This window comes from Pseudophryne corroboree, chromosome 7 (assembly GCF_028390025.1).
Source record: "Pseudophryne corroboree isolate aPseCor3 chromosome 7, aPseCor3.hap2, whole genome shotgun sequence".
NCBI lineage: Eukaryota > Metazoa > Chordata > Amphibia > Anura > Myobatrachidae > Pseudophryne > Pseudophryne corroboree.
This window is the reverse complement of record NC_086450.1, coordinates 82588871-82614669: the sequence shown is the minus strand read 5'-3', so window position 1 is coordinate 82614669 and position 25799 is coordinate 82588871. Positions and strand designations below refer to the sequence as shown.

The window sequence follows — 25799 nt, the reverse complement described above, 5'->3', positions numbered from 1 at the left end:
AGGGTTTTGCACATATTTCTCTAACGTCCTAAGTGGATGCTGGGGACTCCGTCAGGACCATGGGGTTTAGCGGCTCCGCAGGAGACAGGGCACAATAATAAAAGCTTTAGGATCAGGTGGTGTGCACTGGCTCCTCCCCCTATGACCCTCCTCCAAGCCTCAGTTAGATTTTTGTGCCCGGCCGAGAAGGGTGCAATCTAGGTGGCTCTCCTGAGCTGCTTAGAATAAAAGTTTAAGTTAGGTTTTTTATTTTCAGTGAGTCCTGCTGGCAACAGGCTCACTGCTACGAGGGACTTAGGGGAGAGAAGTAAACTCACCTGCGTGCAGGATGGATTTGCTTCTTAGGCTACTGGACACCATTAGCTCCAGAGGGAGTCGGAACACAGGTCTCACCCTGGGGTTCGTCCCGGAGCCGTGCCGCCGACCCCCCTTGCAGATGCCGAAGTTGAAGAGGTCCAGAAACAGGCGGCAGAAAACTTTCAGTCTTCATAAGGTAGCGCACAGCACTGCAGCTGTGCGCCATTGTTGTCAGCACACTTCATACCAGCGGTCACTGAGGGTGCAGGGCGCTGGGGGGGGCGCCCTGGGCAGCAATGTATTATACCTTTTTTATGGCTAAAATACATCACATATAGCCCTTGAGGCTATATGGATGTATTTAACCCCTGCCAGATCTCACAAACTCCGGGAGAAGAGCCCGTTGTTTTAGGGGGCGGGGCCTATTCTCCTCAGCACACGGCGCCATTTTCCTGCTCAGCTCTGCTGTGAGGAAGGCTCCCAGGCTCTCCCCTGCACTGCACTACAGAAACAGGGTTAAAACAGAGAGGGGGGTCACTTATTTGGCGATATGATTACATATGTGAAAATGCTATAAGGGAAAACACTTGTATAAGGGGTTGTCCCTGTATAATCATAGCGTTTTTGGTGTGTGCTGGCAAACTCTCCCTCTGTCTCCCCAAAGGGCTAGTGGGGTCCTGTCCTCTATCAGAGCATTCCCTGTGTGTGTGCTGTGTGTCGGTACGTGTGTGTCGACATGTAGGAGGACGATGTTGGTGAGGAGGCGGAGCAAATTGCCTGTATTGGTGATGTCACTCTCTAGGGAGTCGACACCGTAATTGATGGCTTATTTAGGAATTACGTGATAATGTCAACACGATGCAAGGTCGGTTGACGACATGAGACGGCCGGCAAACAAATTAGTACCTGTCCAGGCGTCTCAGACACCGTCAGGGGCTTGTAAAAACGCCCATTTACCTCAGTTGGTCGACACAGACACGGACACTGACTTCAGTGTCGACGGTGAAGAAACAAACGTATTTTCCTTTAGGGCCACACGTTACATGTTAAGGGCAATGAAGGAGGTGTTACATATTTCTGATACTACAAGTACCACAAATAAGGGTATTATGTAGGGTGGGAATAATCTACTTGTAGTTTTTCCTGAATCAGATAAATTAAAGTGTGTGATGATACGTGGGTTTCCTCCGATAGAAAATTTATTGGAGGTATACCCTTTCCCGCCAGAAGTGAGGGCGAGTTGGGAAACACACCTTAGGGTGGATAAGGAGCTCACACGCTTATAAAAACAAGTGGCGTTACCGTCTCCAGATACGGCCGCCCTCAAAGAGCCAGCTGATAGGAAGCTGAAAAATATCCTAAAAAGTATATACACACATACTGGTGTTATACTACGACCAGCAATCGCCTCAGCCTGGATGTGCAGCGCTGGGGGGGCTTGGTCGGATTTCCTGACTGAAAATATTGATACCCTTGACAGGAACAATATTTTATTGACTATAGAGCATTTTAAGGATGCATTTCTATATATGCGAGATGCGCAGAGGGATATTTGCATTCTGGCATCAAGAGTAGATGTGATGTCCATATCTGCCAGACGATGTTTATAGACACGACAGTGGTCAGGTGATGCAGATTCCAGACGGCACATGGAAGTATTGCCGTATAAAGGGGCGGTCCATCGGACCTGGTGGCCATGGCAACAGCTGGAAAATCCACTTTTGTTACCCCAAGTCACATCTCAGCAGAAAAGGACACAGTCTTTTCAGTCTCAGTCCTTTCGTACCCATAAAGGCAGGGGGCAAAAGGCCAGTCATATCTGCCCAGGGTTAGAGGAAAGGGAAGAAGACTGCAGCAGGCAGCCCATTCCCAGGAACAGAAGTCCTCCACAGCTTCTGCCAAGTCCGCAGCATGACGCTGGGGCCATACAAGCGGACTCAGGTGCGGTGGGGGGTCATCTCAAGAGTTTCAGCACGCAGTGGGCTCACTCGCAAGTGGACTCCTGGATCCTACACGTAGTATCCCAGGTGTACATTGGAAATTCGAGACGTCTTCCCCTCACAAGTTCCTGAAGTCTGCTTTACCAACGTCTTCCTCCGACAGGGAGGCAGTATTGGAAAAAAATTCACAGGCTGTATTCCCAGCAGGTGATAATCAAAGTACCCCTCCTACAACAAGGGAAGGGGTATTATTCCACACTATATTGTGGTACTGAAGCCAAACGGCTCGGTGAGATCTAAAAGATTTGAACAATTACATACAAGGGTTCAAATCAAGATGGAGTCACTCAGAGCAGTGATAGCGAACCAGGACGATATGGTGTCACTGGATATCAGGGACGCTTACCTCCATGTCCCAATTTGCCCTTCTCACCAAGGGTATCTCAGGTTCGTGGTACAGAACTGTCACTATCAGTTCAGACGCTGCCGTTTGGATTGTCCACGGCACCCCGGGTCTTTACCATGGTAATGGCCGAAATGATGATTCTTCCTAAAAGAAATATGGACGCTTTCCTGATAAGGGCAAGGTCCAGAGAACAGTTGGCGGTCGGAGTAGCACTATCTCAAGTAGTTCTACGACAGCACGAGTGGATTCTAAATATTCCAAAATCGCAGTTTTTTCCGACGACACGTCTAATGTTCCTAGGAATGATTCTGGACACAGTCCAGAAAAGGATGTTTTCTCCCGGAGAAGAAGACCAGGGAGTTATCCGAGCTAGTCAGGAACCTCCTAAAACCAGGAAAAGTGTCAGTGCATCATTGCACAAAGGTCCTGTGAAAAATGGTGGTTTCTTACAAAGCGATCCCATTCGGTAGATTTCACGCAAGAACCTTTCAGTGGAATCTGCTGGGAAAATGGTCCGGATCGCATCTTCAGATGCATCAGCGGATAACCCTGTCTCCAATGACAAGGGTGTTTTCTTCTGCGGTGGCTGCAGAGTGCTCATCTATGAAAGGGCCGCAGATTCGACATTCAGGACTGGGTCCTGGTGACCACGGATGCCAGCCTGAGTGGCTGGGGAGCAGTCACACAAGGAAAAAATTTCCAGGGAGTGTGATCAAGTCTGGAGACTTCTCTCCACATAAATATACTGGAGCTAAGGGCAATTTACAAGGCTCTAAGCTTAGCAAGACCTCTGCTTCAAGGTCAGCCGGTATTGATCCAGTGGGACAACATCACGGCAGTCGCCCACGTAAACAGACAGGGCGGCACATGAAGCAGGAGGGAAATGGCAGAAACTGCAAGGATTCTTCGCTGGGCGAAAAATCATGTGATAACACTCTCAGCAGTGTTAATTCCTGGAGTGGAAAACTGGGAAGCAAACTTCCTCAGCAGGCATAACCTCCACCCGGGAGAGTTGGGACTTCAGCGGGAAGTCTTCCACATGATTGTAAACCGTTGGGAAAAACCAAAGGTGGACATGATGGCGTCCCGCCTGAACAAAAAACTAGACAAATATTGCGCCAGGTCAAGGGACCCTCAGGCAATAGCGGTGGACGCTCTGGTAACACTGTGGGTGTACCAGTCAGGGTATGTGTTCCCCCCTATGCATCTCATACCAAAAGTACTGAGAATCATAAGAAGGAGATGAGTAAGAACGATACTCGTGGTTCCGGATGGGTCAAGAAGGACTTGGTACCCGGAACTTCAAGAGATGCTCACGGAAGAACCGTGGCCTCTACCTTTAAGAAAGGACCTGCTCCAGCAGGGGCCTTGTCTGTTCCAAGACTTACCGCGGCTGCGTTTGACGGCATGGCAGTTGAACGCCGGATCCTGAAAGGGCATTCCAGATGAAGTCATCCCTACCCTGGTCGAAGCCAGGAAGGATGTAACCGCAAAACATTTTCACCGCATTTGGCGAAAATATGTTGCGTGGTGTGAGGCCAAGAAGGTCCCTACAGAGGAATTCCAACTGGGTCGTTTCCTACATTTCCTGAAAACAGGACTGTCTATGGGCCTAAAATTAGGGTCCATTAAGGTTCAAATTTCGACCCTGTCAAATTTCTTCCAGAAAGAACTGGCTTCAGTGCCTGAAGTTCAGACGTTGTAAAAGGGGTACTGCATATACAGCCTCCTTTTGTGCCCCCAGTGGCACCTTGGGATCTCAATGTTGTTTTGAGTTTCCTAAAGTCACATTTGTTTGATCCACTCACCACTGTGGAATTAAAATATTTCACATGGAAGGTGAAGATTCTATTAGCCCTGGCTTCAGCCAGGCGTGTGTCAGAATGGGCGGCTTTATCATATAAAAGCCCTTACTTAATTTTTCATTCTGACAGGGCAGAATTGAGGACTCGTCCTCAGTTTCTCCTTAAGGTGTTTTCTGTTTTTCACATGAACCAACCTATTGTGGTACCTGCGGCTACTAGGGACTTGGAGGACTCCAAGTTACTTGACGTTGTCAGGGCCCTGAAAATATATTCCAGGACGACTGGAGTCAGAAAATCTGACTCGCTGTTTAGCCTGTATGCACCCAACAAGATGGGTGTTCCTGCTTCTAAGCAGACGATTGCTCGCTGGATTTGTACTACAATTCAGCTTGCACATTCTGTGGCAGGCTTGCCACAGCCAAAATCAGTAAAAGCCCATTCCACAAGGAAGTGGGCTCATCTTGGGCGGCTGCCCGAGGGGTCTCGGCTTTACAACTTTGCCGAGCTGCTACTTGGTCAGGGGCACACCCTGACTGAGGAGGACCTGGAGCTCTCTCATTCGGTGCTGCAGAGTCATCCGCACTCTCCCGCCCGTTTGGGAGCTTTGGTATAATCCCCATGGTCCTGACGGAGTCCCCAGCATCCACTTAGGACGTTAGAGAAAATAAGAATTTACTTACCGATAATTCTATTTCTCGTAGTCCGTAGTGGATGCTGGGCGCCCATCCCAAGTGCGGATTGTCTGCAATACTTGTACATAGTTATTGTTACAAAAATCGGGTTATTCTTGTTGTGAGCCATCTTTTCAGAGGCTCCTTCGTTGTTATCATACTGTTAACTGGGTTCAGATCACAGGTTGTACGGTGTGATTGGTGTGGCTGGTATGAGTCTTACCCGGGATTCAATATCCTTCCTTATTATGCACGCTCGTCCGGGCACAGTATCCTAACTGAGGCTTGGAGGAGGGTCATAGGGGGAGGAGCCAGTGCACACCACCTGATCCTAAAGCTTTTATTATTGTGCCCTGTCTCCTGCGGAGCCGCTAAACCCCATGGTCCTGACGGAGTCCCCAGCATCCACTACGGACTACGAGAAATAGAATTATCGGTAAGTAAATTCTTATTATATGGTGCTTTAATCGATGTTGACGTAAGGTAGATGCTGTGCGGTTTGAGCCGCTCCTTGTGAAAAGCAGGAAAGTGACACATATGCACACACTCTTGGAGGGAATGTAATAACCTGCGAGATGCAGCCATTGGTGCGACAGAAATAATTTAAAAGGTTGAATTAAGCCATTGCGCTGATGCCTTTCATCTGTCAAGTTATTACATTTCACATCTGGTTTTAACACATTGCGGGAGGTGGTGGAGATTCATCAATATTCACAATGGCGCGTGCTTTCCCCCAGTCAAGCACACACAATTATAACAAGAAAAAAATAAAAATACAAGTGTTAAGGTCCATACACACGGAGCGATATAGCTGAGTGATGTTGGCTATAAAGTCAAAATCGCTCAGAAAGTTAGTGCATATCGCTCCGTGTGTACACAGCTAGTGATAGCGATGCGCGTCCCCGCCTGGTCGCTATCGCTGCTAAAAATAGACTGCAAGCAAGTCAATTTTGTCTAGGTCACTGGAAAAGAAAAAGCATCTTCTTGCTTAAATGAGTTAGCCAAAATCACCCATAGCCAAAATCACTTGCACACTTAGTCAAAATGTACTACTGCCAGTGCAAGGGAAAACGCTTTAACACTTTTTTAATACAGCTCTGATGGCCTCCGGTTGTGTTTATATACTGTATGCACTAAACAGAGGAATGCATTTGCATAAAATTTATTCAGCTGTTGCTAAACCCCGTGTGTGTGATCTGACTTTCTGGACCGGAGTGTGGCTCACTAAAGGCACAGCGTCCTTGTCAGTAGGTCCATCGCTTGGTTTAAACATATCTGGTCTTCAACCCAAATGATCTCTTCACCTATGAAATACTAGGACTTATTTGTGCATCCAAATGACGTTACATGTTCTGTAATCATGGGAATGATGTGTTTTAATTAAGCATGTGCCCACATATTCAGCGGATTCTTTTAGTCCTCAACTAAATATGTTCCTTGCATAAAGGGTCATGATATAATGCAGTTAGTATTATGTATTAAAAATGTTTCATGTTCTCTGTAAATGATGTCCTATAGTGCAGTTTGCCTGAATTGAAGTGTTGGGTAAGAAAGTATATTTGACGCAACAGAGGATATTTTATTCTAATCTCAAGTATTTTAGTAGCAGCATTCAGTTGGTATGTAATTAGGGTTAAAAGCAGTTGAAGGCTACTAGCGACAGACGGACAATTTACTGGTTGTAAATTGATAGATGTGTAGTTAGTCTGCATCACTATCTCCTCCGGTATCCGTTCACATGGTCGACCATGTTATGGTCGACAGTCATTAGGTCGACCACTATTGGACGACATGGACACATGGTCGACACCTGAAAATGGTCGACACATGAAAAGGTCGACATGAGTTTTTTAACTTTTCTCTATCGTCCTAGTGGATGCTGGGGTTCCTGAAAGGACCATGGGGAATAGCGGCTCCGCAGGAGACAGGGCACAAAAGTAAAGCTTTCCGATCAGGTGGTGTGCACTGGCTCCTCCCCCTATGACCCTCCTCCAAGCCAGTTAGATTTTTGTGCCCGGCCGAGAAGGGTGCAATCTAGGTGGCTCTCCTAAAGAGCTGCTTAGAGAAAGTTTAGCTTAGGTTTTTTATTTTACAGTGAGTCCTGCTGGCAACAGGATCACTGCAACGAGGGACTTAGGGGAGAAGAAGTGAACTCACCTGCGTGCAGGATGGATTGGCTTCTTGGCTACTGGACATCAGCTCCAGAGGGACGATCACAGGTACAGCCTAGATGGTCACCGGAGCCTCGCCGCCGGCCCCCTTGCAGATGCTGAAACATGAAGAGGTCCAGAATCGGCGGCAGAAGACTCCTCAGTCTTCTAAAGGTAGCGCACAGCACTGCAGCTGTGCGCCATTTTCCTCTCAGCACACTTCACACGGCAGTCACTGAGGGTGCAGGGCGCTGGGAGGGGAGCGCCCTGGGAGGCAAATGAAAACCTATTTGGCTAAAAAATACCTCACATATAGCCTCCGGGGCTATATGGAGATATTTAACCCCTGCCAGAATACACTAAAGAGCGGGAGACGAGCCCGCCGGAAAAGGGGCGGGGCCTATCTCCTCAGCACACAGCGCCATTTTCCTTACACAGCTCCGCTGGTCAGGACGGCTCCCAGGTCTCTCCCCTGCACTGCACTACAGAAACAGGGTAAAACAAGAGAGGGGGGGCAAAATAGTGGCAAAAATTATATTATAAAAGCAGCTATACAGGGAGCACTTATTATAAGGCTATCCCTGTCATATATAGCGCTTTTGGTGTGTGCTGGCAAACTCTCCCTCTGTCTCCCCAAAGGGCTAGTGGGGTCCTGTCTTCGTTAAGAGCATTCCCTGTGTGTCTGCTGTGTGTCGGTACGTGTGTGTCGACATGTATGAGGACGATATTGGTGTGGAGGCGGAGCAATTGCCAAATATGGGGATGTCACCTCCTAGGGGGTCGACACCAGAATGGATGCCTTTATTTATGGAATTACGGGATAGTGTCAACACGCTAAAGCAGTCGTTTGTCGACATGAGACGGCCGGACAATCAGTTAGTGCCTGTCCAGGCGCCTCAAACACCGTCAGGGGCTGTAAAACGCCCTTTGCCTCAGTCGGTCGACACAGACCCAGACACAGGCACTGATTCCAGTGGCGACGGTGACGAATCAACCGTATTTTCCAGTAGGGCCACACGTTATATGATTTTGGCAATGAAGGAGGCGTTACATTTAGCTGATACTACTGGTACCACTAAACAGGGTATTATGTGGGGTGTGAAAAAACTACCTATAGTTTTTCCTGAATCAGAAGAACTAAATGATGTATGTGATGAAGCGTGGGTTGCCCCCGATAAAAAGATGCTAATTTCAAAGAAGTTATTAGCTTTATACCCTTTCCCGTCAGAGGTTAGGGCGCGCTGGGAAACACCTCCTAGGGTGGATAAGGCGCTCACACGCTTATCTAAACAAGTGGCGTTACCCTCTCCTGAGACGGCCGCACTTAAAGATCCAACAGATAGGAGGATGGAAAATATCCAAAAAAGTATATACACACATACAGGTGTTATACTACGACCAGCTATAGCGTCAGCCTGGATGTGCAGTGCTGGAGTAGTTTGGTCAGAGTCCCTGATTGAAAATATTGATACCCTGGATAGGGACAATGTTTTACTGTCTTTAGAGCAAATAAAGGATGCATTTCTTTATATGCGTGATGCACAGAGGGATATCTGCACACTGGCATCACGGGTAAGTGCTATGTCCATTTCGGCCAGAAGAAGTTTATGGACGCGACAGTGGTCAGGCGATGCGGACTCAAAACGGCATATGGAAGTTTTGCCGTATAAAGGGGAGGAGTTATTTGGAGTCGGTCTATCAGATTTGGTGGCCACGGCTACAGCCGGGAAATCCACCTTTTTACCTCAAGCTACTCCCCAACAGAAAAAGACACCGACTTTTCAACCGCAGTCCTTTCGTTCCTTTAAAAACAAGAGAGCAAAGGGATATTCATATCTGCCACGAGGCAGAGGAAGGGGGAAGAGACACCAACAGGCAGCTCCTTCCCAGGAACAGAAGCCCTCCCCCGCTTCTACAAAAGCCTCAGCATGACGCTGGGGCTTCTCAAGCGGACTCGGGGGCGGTGGGCGGTCGTCTCAAGCATTTCAGCGCGCAGTGGGCTCACTCGCAGGTAGATCCCTGGATCCTGCAGATAATATCTCAGGGGTACAGGTTGGAACTAGAGACAGATCCGCCTCGCCGTTTCCTGAAGTCTGCTTTACCAACGTCCCCCTCCGAAAGGGAGACGGTTTTGGAAGCCATTCACAAGCTGTACTCTCAGCAGGTGATAGTCAAGGTACCTCTTCTACAACAGGGAAAGGGGTATTATTCCACTCTATTTGTGGTACCGAAGCCGGACGGCTCGGTAAGACCTATTCTAAATCTGAAGTCCTTGAACCTGTACATAAAGAAGTTCAAGTTCAAAATGGAGTCACTCAGAGCAGTGATAGCGAACCTGGAAGAAGGGGACTTTATGGTGTCCTTGGACATCAAGGATGCGTACCTCCACGTTCCAATTTACCCCTCACACCAGGGGTACCTCAGGTTCGTTGTACAAAACTGTCACTATCAGTTTCAGACGCTGCCGTTCGGATTGTCCACGGCACCTCGGGTCTTTACAAAGGTAATGGCCGAGATGATGATTCTTCTTCGAAGAAAAGGCGTATTAATTATCCCATACTTGGACGATCTCCTGATAAGGGCAAGGTCCAGAGAACAGTTGGAGGTCGGAGTAGCACTATCTCAAGTAGTTCTACGACAGCACGGGTGGATTCTAAATATTCCAAAATCGCTGCTGTCTCCGACGACACGTCTGCTGTTCCTAGGGATGATTCTGGACACAGTCCAGAAAAAGGTGTTTCTCCCGGAGGAGAAAGCCTTTCTTCGAAGAAAAGGCGTATTAATTATCCCATACTTGGACGATCTCCTAATAAGGGCAAGGTCCAGAGAACAGCTAGAGAGGGGATTAGCACTGTCTCAAGAAGTGCTAAAACAACACGGCTGGATTCTGAATATTCCAAAATCCCAGTTAATGCCGACAACTCGTCTGCTGTTCCTAGGGATGATTCTGGACACGGTTCAGAAAAAGGTTTTTCTCCCGGAGGAAAAAGCCAAGGAGTTGTCCGAGCTTGTCAGGAACCTCCTAAAACCAGGAAAGGTGTCTGTACATCAATGCACAAGAGTCCTGGGAAAAATGGTGGCTTCTTACGAAGCAATTCCATTCGGCAGATTCCATGCACGAATTTTCCAGAGGGATCTGTTAGACAAATGGTCAGGGTCGCATCTTCAGATGCACCAGCGGATAACCCTGTCTCCAAGGACAAGGGTATCTCTTCTGTGGTGGTTGCAGAGTGCTCATCTATTGGAGGGCCGCAGATTCGGCATACAGGATTGGATCCTGGTGACCACGGACGCCAGCCTGAGAGGCTGGGGAGCAGTCACACAAGGAAGAAACTTCCAGGGAGTGTGGACGAGCCTGGAAACGTCTCTTCACATAAACATTCTGGAACTAAGAGCAATCTACAATGCTCTAAGCCAGGCAGAACCTCTGCTTCAAGGAAAACCGGTGTTGATCCAGTCGGACAACATCACGGCAGTCGCCCATGTGAACAGACAGGGCGGCACAAGAAGCAGGAGTGCAATGGCAGAAGCTGCAAGGATTCTTCGCTGGGCAGAGAATCATGTGATAGCACTGTCAGCAGTGTTCATCCCGGGAGTGGACAACTGGGAAGCAGACTTCCTCAGCAGACACGACCTTCACCCGGGAGAGTGGGGACTTCATCCGGAAGTCTTCCACATGCTGGTAACCCGTTGGGAAAGACCAATGGTGGACATGATGGCGTCTCGCCTCAACAAAAAACTGGACAGGTATTGCGCCAGGTCAAGAGATCCGCAGGCAATAGCTGTGGACGCGCTGGTAACGCCTTGGGTGTACCAGTCGGCGTATGTGTTTCCTCCTCTGCCTCTCATACCAAAAGTATTGAGAATTATACGGCAAAGAGGCGTAAGAACGATACTAGTGGTTCCGGATTGGCCAAGAAGGACTTGGTACCCGGAACTTCAAGAGATGATCACGGAAGATCCGTGGCCTCTACCTCTAAGGAGGGACTTGCTTCAGCAGGGTCCCTGTCTGTTTCAAGACTTACCGCGGCTGCGTTTGACGGCATGGCGGTTGAACGCCGGATCCTAAAGGAAAAAGGCATGCCGGAAGAAGTCATTCCTACTTTGATTAAAGCAAGGAAGGAAGTAACCGTGCAACACTATCACCGCATTTGGCGAAGATATGTTGCGTGGTGCGAGGATCGGAGTGCTCCGACGGAGGAATTTCAACTGGGTCGATTCCTACATTTCCTGCAATCAGGATTGTCTATGGGTCTCAAATTGGGATCTATTAAGGTTCAAATTTCGGCCCTGTCGATTTTCTTTCAAAAAGAATTGGCTTCAGTTCCTGAAGTCCAGACTTTTGTTAAGGGAGTGCTGCATATACAGCCTCCTGTGGTGCCTCCAGTGGCACCGTGGGATCTCAATGTGGTTTTGGAATTTCTAAAATCTCATTGGTTTGAACCACTAAAAAAGGTGGATTTAAAATATCTCACATGGAAAGTGACCATGTTACTAGCCCTGGCTTCGGCCAGGAGAGTGTCGGAACTGGCAGCTTTATCTTACAAAAGCCCATATCTGATTTTCCATTCGGACAGGGCAGAACTGCGGACTCGTCCGCATTTTCTCCCTAAGGTGGTGTCAGCATTTCATCTGAACCAGCCTATTGTAGTGCCTGCGGCTACAAGTGACTTGGAGGACTCCAAGTTACTGGACGTTGTCAGAGCATTAAAAATATATATTGCAAGGACAGCTGGAGTCAGAAAATCTGACTCGTTGTTTATATTGTATGCACCCAACAAGATGGGTGCTCCTGCGTCTAAGCAGACGATTGCTCGTTGGATCTGTAGCACAATCCAACTTGCACATTCTGTGGCAGGCCTGCCACAGCCTAAATCTGTAAAGGCCCACTCCACAAGGAAGGTGGGCTCATCTTGGGCGGCTGCCCGAGGGGTCTCGGCATTACAACTTTGCCGAGCAGCTACGTGGTCAGGGGAGAACACGTTTGTAAAATCCTACAAATTTGATAACCTGGCTAAGGAGGACCTGGAGTTCTCTCATTCGGTGCTGCAGAGTCATCCGCACTCTCCCGCCCGTTTGGGAGCTTTGGTATAATCCCCATGGTCCTTTCAGGAACCCCAGCATCCACTAGGACGATAGAGAAAATAAGAATTTACTTACCGATAATTCTATTTCTCGGAGTCCGTAGTGGATGCTGGGCGCCCATCCCAAGTGCGGATTATCTGCAATAATTGTACATAGTTATTGTTAACTAATTCGGGTTATTGTTAAGAAGCCATCTTTCAGAGGCTCCTCTGTTATCATACTGTTAACTGGTTTTGATCACAAGTTGTACGGTGTGATTGGTGTGGCTGGTATGAGTCTTACCCGGGATTCAAAATTCCTCCCTTATTGTGTACGCTCGTCCGGGCACAGTACCTAACTGGCTTGGAGGAGGGTCATAGGGGGAGGAGCCAGTGCACACCACCTGATCGGAAAGCTTTACTTTTGTGCCCTGTCTCCTGCGGAGCCGCTATTCCCCATGGTCCTTTCAGGAACCCCAGCATCCACTACGGACTCCGAGAAATAGAATTATCGGTAAGTAAATTCTTATTTTTTCTTTTCTTTTGGGGAACTTTTCCATACTTTATGATCCACGAGGACTACGATTGGAACGGTAATCTGTGCCGAGCGAAGTGGTAGCGGAGCGAAGGCACCATGCCCGAAGCATGGCGAGCGAAGCGGTGCACTAATTGGGGTTCCCAGTCACTTTACGCAAAAAACGACACCAAAAAAAGTTAAAAAACTCATGTCGACCTTTTGATGTGTCGACCATGTGTCCATGTTGACCATGTCAATGCCGACCAATAGTGGTCGACCTAATGACTGTCGACCATAACATGGTCGACCATTCATACCGAAACCATCTTCTCCTCCTCCCTTCCAATTTACAAATGGTTTCCTACGAAAAAACATTTGAGCTGTGGAGAACCGGAGACGTGTGTCCTGCTCCGATACCTGTGGCTCTTGACACTTCTAGGTTTCTGATGAAAAATGCGTGAAGGCCTAGTGTATGGTTACTAGTTACAGGCAACACATCATGGTATATAAAATTAAAATAAAAGCCCCGCCTGCAGAATAATGTGTCAGTGGTTGTGAGTAAGGGGTTCTTAACCACCTGACATGTAACAATATTTAGCGTGACAATTCTGTGCGAATGATTGTAGCTGGTTTTATTGGTTGTCCGTAAATTCCCTGACTGTTAGCAGTACATATTCATTCTCTCAGGAGATTAACCACTCTGCGTACATGTCCAATTAATCGTTCCATGGAAACCATTTGTAAACTAAGGGGGAAAAACGTTTGATACAAGACTGGCAATTCAGTTGTATGTGATGTTACATGACGCAACAACATCACCTGTACTTGAGGTAGCCTAGCATCATACATTTTTACTGTGTATTTCTATGGGTGTATGAGGTGAAATGTGTGGTGTTGGTGTGATATGGAGCAGCCATTACTAGTGCTGACGGCACATTACGTTAACCATTCCAACATCACCTGGACTTTAATTGTCCCCTGTATATTAAAATCACTAACCAGCGATTGACTGCTAAATTAGCCTTTAAACTGACCCACGAGTCCTTGAGATAAAATGGTTTGTTCAGTAGACGATTATTGGTGATTGATTTTGGTCTTACATATTCAGATAATTATTTTCATAATTGTGTTGTGCTCTTTCTACAGAACAGAGACTAAGTTATGACATGACCCTCAGCTGACTGACTGAAACGTGACACGAGACAGCTTTTATGTACTGGTTTAGTAAACGTGTGTTCATAAAGTCTTTATGTGAAGAGACAAAAATCGAATGTTACATTTTTATTTTTTATTTCCAGTGCTTATTCATACGGTTATTTTAGTTTTCTTTTAATTTGCTTACACTGTAGATATATGCATTGAATAAATACTGCTGTGTAAAATGTGTGTGTGAGTTGTGTTATTTTATATAAGGTTAGCGCACTTACACAAGCAGCAGATTTGCCGTGTTCACACTTACTACTTATATAAGGCCTAGAAGGGTTTGTCCTTACACCAGAGTGAAGGATGAAAGAAGCAGTTCTTGGGCTGTGAAGGACAGGCAGTGGGATTGTGTTACCTCTTGCTGAATGTCAGGACGGCTTTGATGAACCAGATAATTACTGGATCCATATTTTTGTGCACAACCTTCCCACATGCCTAATTACTGATTTGAATTTATAAACAGGCAATTATAGCAGAGGATATCTATTATGCTACAGGGTTCTCTGCTCTCTGTTTCTGCAGCACATTACTGCCCATGTTAGGAGACATGACCTGGCTGAAACTGATGTGTCGCTGTAATACAGTTGATGATATTTACCTATATAATAGATATTAGGTTCTGATGCCATCATGTCACCACCGAGCCCGCAAGGGGCTTATGGCACTCTGTTACCCTACTGGGATTCCGCTGGCGGTATGCTGACCGTCGGTCACGCATACCACACCCATACTCCCCCCTAGTACAGCATGTGTAAACGCAGAACCCGTTGTTGTGAATGTTGTCCTCCCCTAATGGTTTAGGTTGATGGTGTATCCTAGCATATTTCACATGTGTTCATATACCAGTAATACCTGCAGAGGTGTTATACAGATTGAAAAACATTTTTAAAGGTGAGTGGTAGGAAACCTCTGGCACTACACATCTCAGCATGCCTCCACAGCAACACTATGGCAAGACCTTTTTTTTTTTTATTATTTCTCTTACGTCCTAGAGGATGCTGGGGTCCATTTTAGTACCATGGGGTATAGACGGTTCTGCAGGAGCCTTTGGCACTTTAAAGGGGGGTACTGACGGAACGATATTCTAAGCAATCTGACTAGATTGCTTAGAATATGAGCATTATCGCTCCGTGTGTACCCCCTACAGCGATAGCGATGCGCAGCCCCGCTCATCGTTATCGCTGCTGCTAGATTGGCCTGCACGCAGGCCAATCTAGCGGGTAGCTCACCTCACCCGCTGGGTGAAGTGAGTGGTCTTCCCCCACACGCTCAGCACAGATCGCGCTGTGCTGAGCGGCGGGAGAGATGTGTGCTGAGCGGTTCGCTCAGCACACATCTCCTGCATCGGCCCGTATATAGGGGCCTTAAGACTTTTCAACAGTGTGAACTGGCTCCTCCCTCTATGCCCCTCCTCCTGACCTCAGTTTAGAAAATGTGCCCAAGAGACTGGATGCACACTAGTGGAGCTCAACAGAGCTTTGCTGGAAAAAGACTTTCTTAGGTTTTTTATTTTACAGGGAAGCTGCTGGCAACAGCTTCCCTGCTTCATGGGACTTGGGGGGGAGTAGGAACCAACCTCTCAATTAGTTAATTGTCTGCTTCCGCTGACAGGACACCATTAGCTCCTGAAGGGTATTGAACATAGCCCAAGCCTGGCCAGAGTTCACTCCGACAGCACTGCCGCCACCCCCTAACAGAGCCAGAAGTCAGAATGCTGGTGAGTATATTACCGAAGTCCTGCAGAGAGGGGATCCTCCGGTCATCGTTGGTGGCATACAGGTACACGCGCAGCACGCCATGTCTCTTGGCACAAGGGTGCAGAGGGGGGGGGGGGGGGGGGGGCGCTCTGAGGGCATGTTTTAAAACCTTACTCTCACTGGCAAAAAGGGTACATACATGTACAGCCGCTGACGTGCTCTCAAGCCAGTATAAATATTACATAGCTGATGGGCGGGGCTTCTCAGACTTGCCAGAACGTTCACTGGGTGCCATTTTCTCCTGCAGAAACTCCAGTGTGAAGCTCCTGAACGCTGTTTCTCCTCATGACAATGCTGATACAAGTACAGGGTGTTATAGAAGGGGCAGAGAGTGTTCATTATAATTAGGTCTGTGGGCCTGTTATTGGTATATGTGCTGTAAGTGGGTAATATTTCCACAATTCATAATAAGGCGCAGTGTGTGGACTGGCAGATCTCTCTGTCTCTCTCTGACAGACTTTAGTGTGGGTCTGTCCCCAATAGCACCCCTGTGTGATAGAGGGTGTGTGTGTATATATATATATATATATACACAAGTGTGTAACATGTCAGACATTGGGGAGGGTTCTTCCTAGGTAGAACCCATTTTAGATCACAAGAAGAAGCCGGAGTGGGTGAGAATGTTGCAAAAGAATATGTCAATGTTTGCAAAGAAATTCTGAGTCTGAACAACAGACTAACTATTGGAGGCAGTCTGTGGAGGATGCACTGTTCACTGACCCCTCCATATCATCCGCTCAGGTCCCATCCAGTTCCCAGAAAAGGTCTCTGGCCCAGATAATGCAAGGGGACACAGATTCCGACTCTGACGTCGTCACTGGGGATTTTAGAGGGATAGACCCCAAATTAGCCAAAAGCATACAATCTATGATAGTTGCTATAAAGGAAGTAGTGGGGTTTCCTGAAACAACACTGGTCCCAGAGGAAAAGGATTATTTTAAATTAAATAAAAAGCCGGTTGTGACTTTTCCTCCTTCAAAGGATTTGAATGCGTTCATTGAAGAATCCTGGGCTAACCCAGAGAAGAAATTTACCCTTCCCAGGATACGTGTAGCGTACCCTTTCCCTGAGGAAGACAGGCACAAATGGGAGACACCCCCAATGATAAACACCTCCGTTTCTCGGCTAAGAAAATAGTTTTGCCTGTCCCTGGTTCAGCCTATATAAAAGATCCAGCTGACCGTAAATGAGAAACAACCCTAAAATCCATATATGGCTAACGGAATTGTGCTCAGGCCCACCATTGTTTGTGCGTGGGTAGGTAACGCTGTGGAAAAATGGTCTGGCAACTTGCTTGTTAACATAGACACAGTTGACAGGGGTAAAATAGTCCTAACTCTCTGCCATATCAAAGATGCTGCAGGTTAATTAGTTGAAGCTATGAAGGATAATGGGTTGCTGAGTTCAAGATCCTCCGCTATGGCGATTTCAGCCCGCAGGGCGCTGTGGATCCGCCAATGGAATGCTGATGTGGAATCAAAACAGAATATTGAGGCGCTTCCTTACAATGGAAAAGCCCTCTTTGGAGACCAGCTGGATGCCATAATTTCAACAACTACATCAGGCAAGTCAGCATTTCTGCCTACCGCAGCTGCTCCACCTAGGAAAGGATTTTATTCTCATACGATGCAATCCTTTCAGCCCAACAAGTCCAAAAAGGCAAAGGGTACCCCCTTCTTTGCAGGAAGAGGTCGAGGAAGAGGTAAAAAATCTACAACACCATCAGGCTCTCAGGAGCAGAAGTCAACAGCTACTTCTGCTAAAACCTCAGCATGATGCTGGGGCTCCCCTGCGGGAGTACGATCCGGGGCGGGGGGGGGGGGCACGTCTATGGTCTTTCAGCCAGGTCTGGGTTCTTGAGTATTGCAGATAGTATCCCAAGGGTGCAAATTGGAATTTCAGGACCTTTCCCCGTGCTGATTTTTCAAATCAGCCTTACCAGCTTCTGTTCAGGACAGAGCAAAAGTGCTGAACGCAATACAGAAATTATGTCAAGACAACGTAATTTCCTTAGTTCCTGTGTCACAACAGGAAAAAGGGTTTTATTCAATCCTGTTTGTAGTGCCGAAACCGGATGACTCGGTCACACCGATTTTAAACCTAGAGACTCTGAACTTTTATTTGAAAAGGTTCAAATTCAAGATGGAATCCCTGAGAGCGGTGATCTCCAGCTTGGAGGAAAAGGAATTTTCTGGTATCGATGGACATCAAAGATGCTTATTTACATGTCCCCATCTACCCGCCGCATCAGGCATACCTGAGGTTTGCTGTGCAGGACTGCCACTACCAGTTCCAAACACAGCCTTTCAGGCTCTCCACGGCTCCGAGGATATTCACCAAGGTGATGGCGGAGATGATGGTTCTTCGCAAGAAAGGAGTCAAAGTCATCCCATACTTGGACGATCTCCTCATAAAAGCGAGATCCAGGGAGAAACTAGTGCAGAACATTGCACTTTCACTGACTGTGCTTCAAAAGCATGGTTTGATCATAAACCATCCAAAATCACAATTGGAGCCCACAATGAGGTTATCATTTCTGGGAATGATCTTGGACACGGAAGCACAGAAAGTATTCCTACCGGTGGAAAAGGCTCTGGAAATCCAGAGTATGGTCAAATACGTTTTAAAAACAGCACGCGTATCGATTCATCAGTTCATCCGCCTGCTGGGGAAGATGGTAGCGCCTACTAGGCTCTACAATTTGGCCGATTCCACGGCAGGGTGTTCCAATGGGACCTACTGGACAAGTGGTCCGGATCGCACCTACACATGCACCGGAGGATAATCCTGTCAACAAAAGCCAGTATTTCACTCTTGTGGTGGCTTCAAAGTTCTCACCTCCTGGAGGGACGCAGGTTTGGGAATCAGACTTGGATCCTGGTGACCACAGATGCAAGCTTCGGAGGTTGGGGAGCAGTCACGCAAGGGGAAAGCTTCCAAGGACGATGGTCAAGTCAATTCTGGAATTGAGAGCTGTGTACAACAGCCTTCATCAAGCGGCACACCTTCTTCAAGGTCATCCCATACAGATCCAGTCAGACAATGTAACGACAGTAGCTTACATAAACCGCCAGCGCAGAACAAAAAACAAAGCGACAATGGTAGAGGTGACAAAGATACTCCTCTGGGCAGAAATACATGCAAAAGCTCTGTCTGCAATTTTCATTCCGGGAGTGGACAACTGGGAAGCAGACTTCCTCAGCAGATACGATCTCCATCCAGGATAATGGGGCCTCCACCCAGAAGTCTTTGCAGAGGTAGCAGATCGTTGGGGCGTTCCTCAAGTAGATATGATGGCATCACGTCTCAACAAGAAGCTTCAGAAATATTGTTCCAGGTCAAGAGACCCACAAGCAATAGAAATGGATGCACTGGTGACCCAGTGGGTGTTTCAGTCAGTGTATCTGTTCCCTCTACTTCCAGTAATACCAAACGTTCTCAAGATCATCAGAAGAACGAGGGTTTGAGCAATTCTTATTGCTCCAGACTGGCCAAGGAGGGCTTGGTATCCAGATCTTCAGGAGTTATTACTGGAAAATCCTCAGCCTCTTCCTCTTCGCGAGGACCTGCTTCAGCAGGGGCCGTTTGTTTATCAAGACTTACTGTGGCAGCGTTTGACGGCATGCCTGTTGAGCGCCAGATCCTAGTCCATAAGGGTATTCCCAGTGAAGTCATTCCCACACTTATTCTGGCCAGGAAAGGGGTAACGTCCAAACATTACCATCGTATTTGGAGAAAATATGTATCTTGGTGTGAATCCAAGTCTCCTGCTGTGGAGTTTCAATTAGGACGTCTTCTATTTCTACAGGTGGGTGTGGATGCTGCCTTGAGATTAGGGTCTATCAAGGTCCAAATTTCAGCCTTGTTCATTTTCTTTCAGAAACAGTTGGCTTCCTTTCCTGAGGTCCAGACGTTCGTGAAGGGGGTTCTGCGCATCCAACCTCCCTTTGTGCCTCCTGCGGGATCTTAATGTGGTATTGCAGTTCCTTAAATCGGACTTGTTTGAGCCCCTACAAGAGGTAGAGTTGAAGTTTCTCACTTGGAAAAGTGGCCATGCTGTTGGCATTGGTCTCAGGCAGACGAGTGTCTGAATTAGGGGCTCTGTCATACAAGTCCTTATTTGATTTTTCATGAAGATAGAGCTGAACTGCAGACGCGTCAGCATTTTCTTCCAAAGATTGTGTCTTATTTCCATATCAACCAACCTGTGGTGGTAAAATCAATGTGTTCCCTAATGCACACCGAGTGAAAAATATTACTACATAATAGTCAGATAATACGGAGATCTTAGTTGCGTATATCTGCAGATATAGGGTTAAGCCCCCAGGCCGATCGACAAGACTTCTCCGTCACTGGGGGTCCCTAATACTAGGTATGGGTCCGGGGTGCAGGACCCCATAACGTCGGCACAGGTCGGCTACCCCAGGTCAGCACACAATTAATAAGGGTCAGCATTAGTGTCAGCTGTTTCAAAGTCCTTGGATGTCGTCAGAGCGTTGAGGACTTATGTTGCAAGAACGGCTCGGATAAGGAAAACAGAATCTTTGTTTGTCCTCTATGACCCCAACAAGATTGGGGGTCCTGCTTCTAAGCAGATTATTGCATGCTGGATCAGAGGTACCATTCAGCACACTTATTCCACGGCAGGATTGACGTTACCGAGTTCGGAAAGGGCCCACTCTACAGGGAAAGTGGGTTCTTCCTGGGCGGCAAATCTCTGCGATGCAAATTTGCTGAGCAGCTACTTGGTCAGGGGCAAACACGTTTCCTAAGTTTTTTACAGGTTTGACACCTTGGCTGCTGATGACCTTCAATTTGGTCAATCAGTTCTGCAGGAACATTAGCACTTTCCCGCCGGTACTGGGAGCTTTGGTAAATCCCCATGATACTAAAATGGACCCCAGCATCCTCTAGGACGTAAGAGAAAATAGGATTTTAATTACCTACTGGTAAATCCTTTTCTCGTAGTCCGTAGAGGATACTGGGCGCCCGCCCATTGCTTATTTTTCCTGCAAATTACGTATTGTCTTTTTACACAGGTTCTCATGTGTTAAGATGTTTTACAGCTGTTGCTGTTACGTTATACATGCATGTTAGCATGGGTTATGTTAAAGGCCATGTTAGGCGACATGTTTTTGGTATGGTGTGAGCTAGTGTGAATCTCGCCACTAGTTTAATGTAAATTCTTCTCTCAAAGTTGTCTGTCTCCTCGGGCACAGTTCCTATACTGAGGTCTGGAGGAGAGGCATAGAGGGAGGAGCCAGTTCACACTGTTGAAAAGTCTTAAAGTGCCGAAGGCTCCTGCGGAACCGTCTTATACCCCATGGTACTAAAATGGACCCCAGCATCCTCTACGGACTACGAGAAAAGGATTTACCAATAGGTAATTAAAATCCTATAAAAAAAAAATCTATTTCCCTTTTAAATTGACTATGGTCAGAGCTGTTTTTTTTTGTTATCAAGCACATTGGCTTGTCCTAATTTTAGAGTGTCAGAGTTACAAAACTTGTCTGACTGTTTATAGCATTACAGATGGCTACAGGGGGAGATCTGGTCATGTCAGGACAGGGCTGCATGTAACTGCCAGTGTCATGACTTGGGAGATAAGCAGGTTGGTATAGATGCTGTATCTTGATAATGACATTATCTGTGGTCACAGGCAGCAGGCTGATCATCTGAGTCTCCTGTCAAACTGATACAGAAAGAGTTTGGTGTAAAAGATTATTATTAATCTTTATTTGTAAAGCACAAACATGCTGCATTTTCCTTGATTAGTGAAATCATCTTCCCAGTGTTGTTTGGTAGCAATGCTGACCACTGTGCCATTGTGCTGCCCATATAAAGCTTATGTTGACTACACTGATTAATTCAGAATAAGGGCTGAATGGGAGTAGTATGGTATGCCGGCGGCCCTCATACCGGCGCCGGAATCCCGACAGTTGGGGGAGCGCAAATGAGCTCCTTGCAGGCACGTGGCACTGCGCACGCCAGACTATCTATTCACCCTCCAGGGGTGTCGTGGACCCCCAAGAAAGGGAGCAAAGGTGTCTGTTTGCCGGGTGTTGGGATTCCGGCGCCGGTATACTGTGCGCTGGGATCCCGACAGCCGTCAAACTGAAGACCACCTGGCCTGAATGTCAACAGTTCATGTCACTGTTAGGCCGGGCTAGGTTAAGGTTTTGGGGGCCCCTCCAATTGAATGGCAGCTCCTTGGTCATCTCATCAGCGTCACGGGACACATCATTTCTGTGCCGCTGATGAGGGGACTAGGGAGCGCTGTATGCAGTCAGTGCATGCAGAATGTAAAGCCGCGGCAACCTCTGTCCGCTGGCACCTGTTCTTGACAATTGCAGAGTCACACTGACCCTGTGTGGGGGAAGCCGGGGTGACTGCCCCTGTCGAATTAACACACACACACACCCCCCCCCCCCCCCCCCCCACACCCCCTGGATATAGGGTTAGGACTCTTAAGGGGCAAATTTACTAAGATCGGAGCTCTATTTAAGATGGGATGTTGCCTATAGCAACCAATCAGATTCTGCTTCTCATTTATCTAGCATCTTCTAGAAGATAATACCTGGAATCTGGTTGCTGTGGGCAACATCTCATCTTAAATAGTACTCCCATCTTCGTAAATTTACCCCTAATACTGAAAAATGCTACAATGACGTAATAACATATCAGTTACACAGAAGTATGCTGTAAAAACAGTAATTAAGATACATTGTTGTATATACATCATTATGACTGCTGTCCTGGTACTTTTGATGTACTGAGTGTAGGTCAGTATATATTAGGTGTGGATCCATTTGCTGTAGAAGGCAAAAACAAACCTAAAACATGGCATAGTAGCTGCCCCTGGATGTGTGGGAAGAGGGCAGCTCCTGTGCGCTGGTAATGATGATGAGTGCACATAGTGCTGCTGCTGCTAATATTCATACACAAGGCAGAATGGCACACAGGCTAATGGCTCGTCTGCGTTGGCGTGTTGACTCATGGAGAATGAGTCAGAACTACAACACTTACCTAGGCTAGACCAGTGCACTAGCACAGCTGTATGCCGCAGGATTTACTGCTTTGTACTAAAGTATCAACAACAAAAAATCATATAATGCATCTAAATAATGTTATTACGTTTCCCTGTCAGAAAAGAAGCGAAAAAAGTTATTTAAAATGTTGATAAGTACATCGAAAAATAATGCTGTTGCTTTCGTACATGAATTGTTTAATATTAGGAGATTGGTAAAGATCAAGTTCAGTTTTAGAACTTCATGACATTTGACCACATGCTGCCAAACACAGCATCTACAGCAGGGGTGGGGAACCTCAGGCCCGCGGGCCATATAAGGCCCCCAAAGCCACTTGATCCGGCCCTCCCAGGCTCACCTAACCGAGAGATGCCGGGCGCCCACTGAGATTTTGTTACTAGCGGGCGCCCGGCTTCTTCCCCTCAGCAGCAGCCGGAGGAAGGAGCTTACTCCTGAGCTCCTGCTTCCGGCTCTGGCAGTGTGCGTGTGTGCCTGTGCTGTGCTATGGAAGAGATGACATGACGTCTCTCTCATAGTTCTGAGGAGCGGGCAGCCAGGCAGAGGGCAAGGGTCCGGAAGCAGGAGCGGGGCTGGTGAGTATTGTGTTTTTTCTTTCTTTTAATGTGTGTATGTAAGCAGCGCTACTAGGGGTCATATCTAATGGGGGCATATTTACTGGGGGCAGGCTAATTTTTAAGTTGATAATTTTTGTATGGCCCCCGAAGGATTTAATAAATATCCAACTGGCCCTTGGTGGGAAAAATGTTCCCCACCCCTGATCTACAGCATACAACACCCCTACGTTCATGCCATACATGTACAGTAAATCCAGAGATGGCAGCTTCAGAGCCAAGACATTAAGGAATAAGGATACACATGGCACATGCTGTCTGTATTGCCAGTAAGTGGCACAGTTTTTCCACAGCTGTTTACAATTCTGAGAAAGTGCCAGTATAGAAAGCTGTAGTCTATTACACTACATCCCTCTCACCAGTGTAGCTATTGCTGACTGCAGCCCAGCCTGATAACTGATGTACAGTGCAGACGGGATACGGTCACTAGGTCGACCACTATTGGTCGATATGCACTCGGTCGACATGGAAAAAAGTCAACATGCGTTTTTCACTTCTTTTTTCTTTCATTTTTTCTAGCATCCATAAGGGATATAGGGGACAGATTAGTACAATGGGGTATAGACAGGTTCAAAGGAGCCAGTGCACTTTAAATTTCTTCCACTGGGTGTGCTGGCTCCTCCCCTCTATGCCTCCTCCAACAGGTCAGTTTAGAAAAAAGTGCCCTCAGGAGAGGATGCACACTGCAAGCTCCAGAGTTTTTCTTTAAATTCTATTAACCTTTTATTTCTTTCGGTATGCTGTTTGGGCAACAACATACCTGCGCTGTGGGAGTTGGGGGGGGGGGGGGGGGGGGGTCACCGGTCTCTTGAGGTGCAGAGCCACTTCCCCGCTGCAGGACCACCTTGGCTGTTGCAGCCGCAGCATGCCGCACACCCCTACCGCTGCCTGAAGGTGATCAACGGTGGTGAGTACACACCGGGGACCCCACTAGGGGTTTAATGTGTGGCTGAAGCGCAGGTGAGGCGTACGGGTACCACCTGGGGGGAGGGGGCGCTATAGCCCCTGCGTGAGACTGGCTAATATAGTCGTACCAAGCATTTATGTGAGGTTACACATATAGGGAGACATGGCCAATATAAATATTCAGCAGTAGCTCCGGCGCCATGGCGGGGGCCGGAGCTACATCAGAGCGGGCTCAGCAGCATTTTGGCGCCTTCCTCTGCATAAGCAGCAGCCTCACACAGCTCCTCCATAACGGTCACACGCTGGATCACTGGTAACGGGTGTAGAGAGGGAGAGCCACCTTATTGTGCACAAATATCATCCCTCTGAGGGAATTTCAAAGACAGTCTACTGTTTATATGTTTATATGAAACACTGACGGCCTCACTGGAACTGTGCAGCGTTGGGTGCGCTGGTGTCCTCTCTCCTGTGTCTCCTCTCACATGCAATAGGGCAGACTTGTATTTCAGGATGTGTTGTATGTGTATTATATGTGTTTTCTTTTCACAATGGTAAAACAGAAGTTGTGCAGTGTGTATAATGCTAGATTTTCCCCTAGCTCATCTGGCTCAATCTCATATGAGCAGTGTAGTCAGTCATCACAAATTGCTGATAATGTGGGGGACAGTCCAGAGCCCTCCTGGCTGGGGGCTATAAAAACTACGATGTCTGATTTTTGTTTATTTCTCTGACCTCCTAGTGGATGCTGGGAACTCCGTAAGGACCATGGGGAATAGACGGGCTCCGCAGGAGACTGGGCACTCTAAAAGAAAGATTAGGTACTATATCTGGTGTGCACTGGCTCCTCCCTCTATGCCCCTCCCCCAGTTAGAATCTGTGCCCGGCCAGAGCTGGGTGCTCCTAGTGGGCTCTCCTGAGCTTGCTAGAAAAGAAAGTATTTGTTAGGTTTTTTATTTTCAGTGAGATCTGCTGGCAACAGACTAATTGCTACGTGGGACTGAGGGGAGAGAAGCAAACCTACCTGCTTGCAGCTAGCTTGTGCTTCTTAGGCTACTGGACACTATTAGCTCCAGAGGGTTCGAACACAGGGCCTGACCTCGATCGTCCGTTCCCGGAGCCGCGCCGCCGTCCCCCTTGCAGAGCCAGAAGACAGAAGAGAAGCGATGAAATCGGCGGCAGAAGACTCCTGTCTTCATTAAGGTAGCGCACAGCACCGCAGCTGTGCGCCATTGCTACCACAGCACACCACACACTCCGGTCACTGTAGGGTGGAGGGCGCTGGGGCGCCCTGGGCAGCAATTATAATACCTATTGGCATAAAATACACATAATACAGTCTGGAAACTGTATATGTGTAAAGACCCCCGCCATTAAGTTACATAAAACGCAGGACAGAAGCCCGCCGCTGAGGGGGCGGGGCCTTC

The 25799-nt window shown here is 47.6% G+C and overlaps 1 protein-coding gene across 2 annotated transcripts in view; it reads left to right on the top strand.

Moving 5' to 3' along the window:
• The window catches only part of RBM45 (RNA binding motif protein 45), a 124026-nt gene extending 109795 nt beyond the window's left edge, over positions 1 to 14231 (top strand). For both annotated transcript variants that reach the window (XM_063933385.1, XM_063933387.1), the window contains one exon: positions 13996 to 14231. The gene's annotated coding sequence lies outside the window, so the exon portion shown is untranslated. The remainder of the gene's footprint in view (positions 1 to 13995) is intronic.
• Positions 14232 to 25799: the final 11568 nt, after the last annotated feature.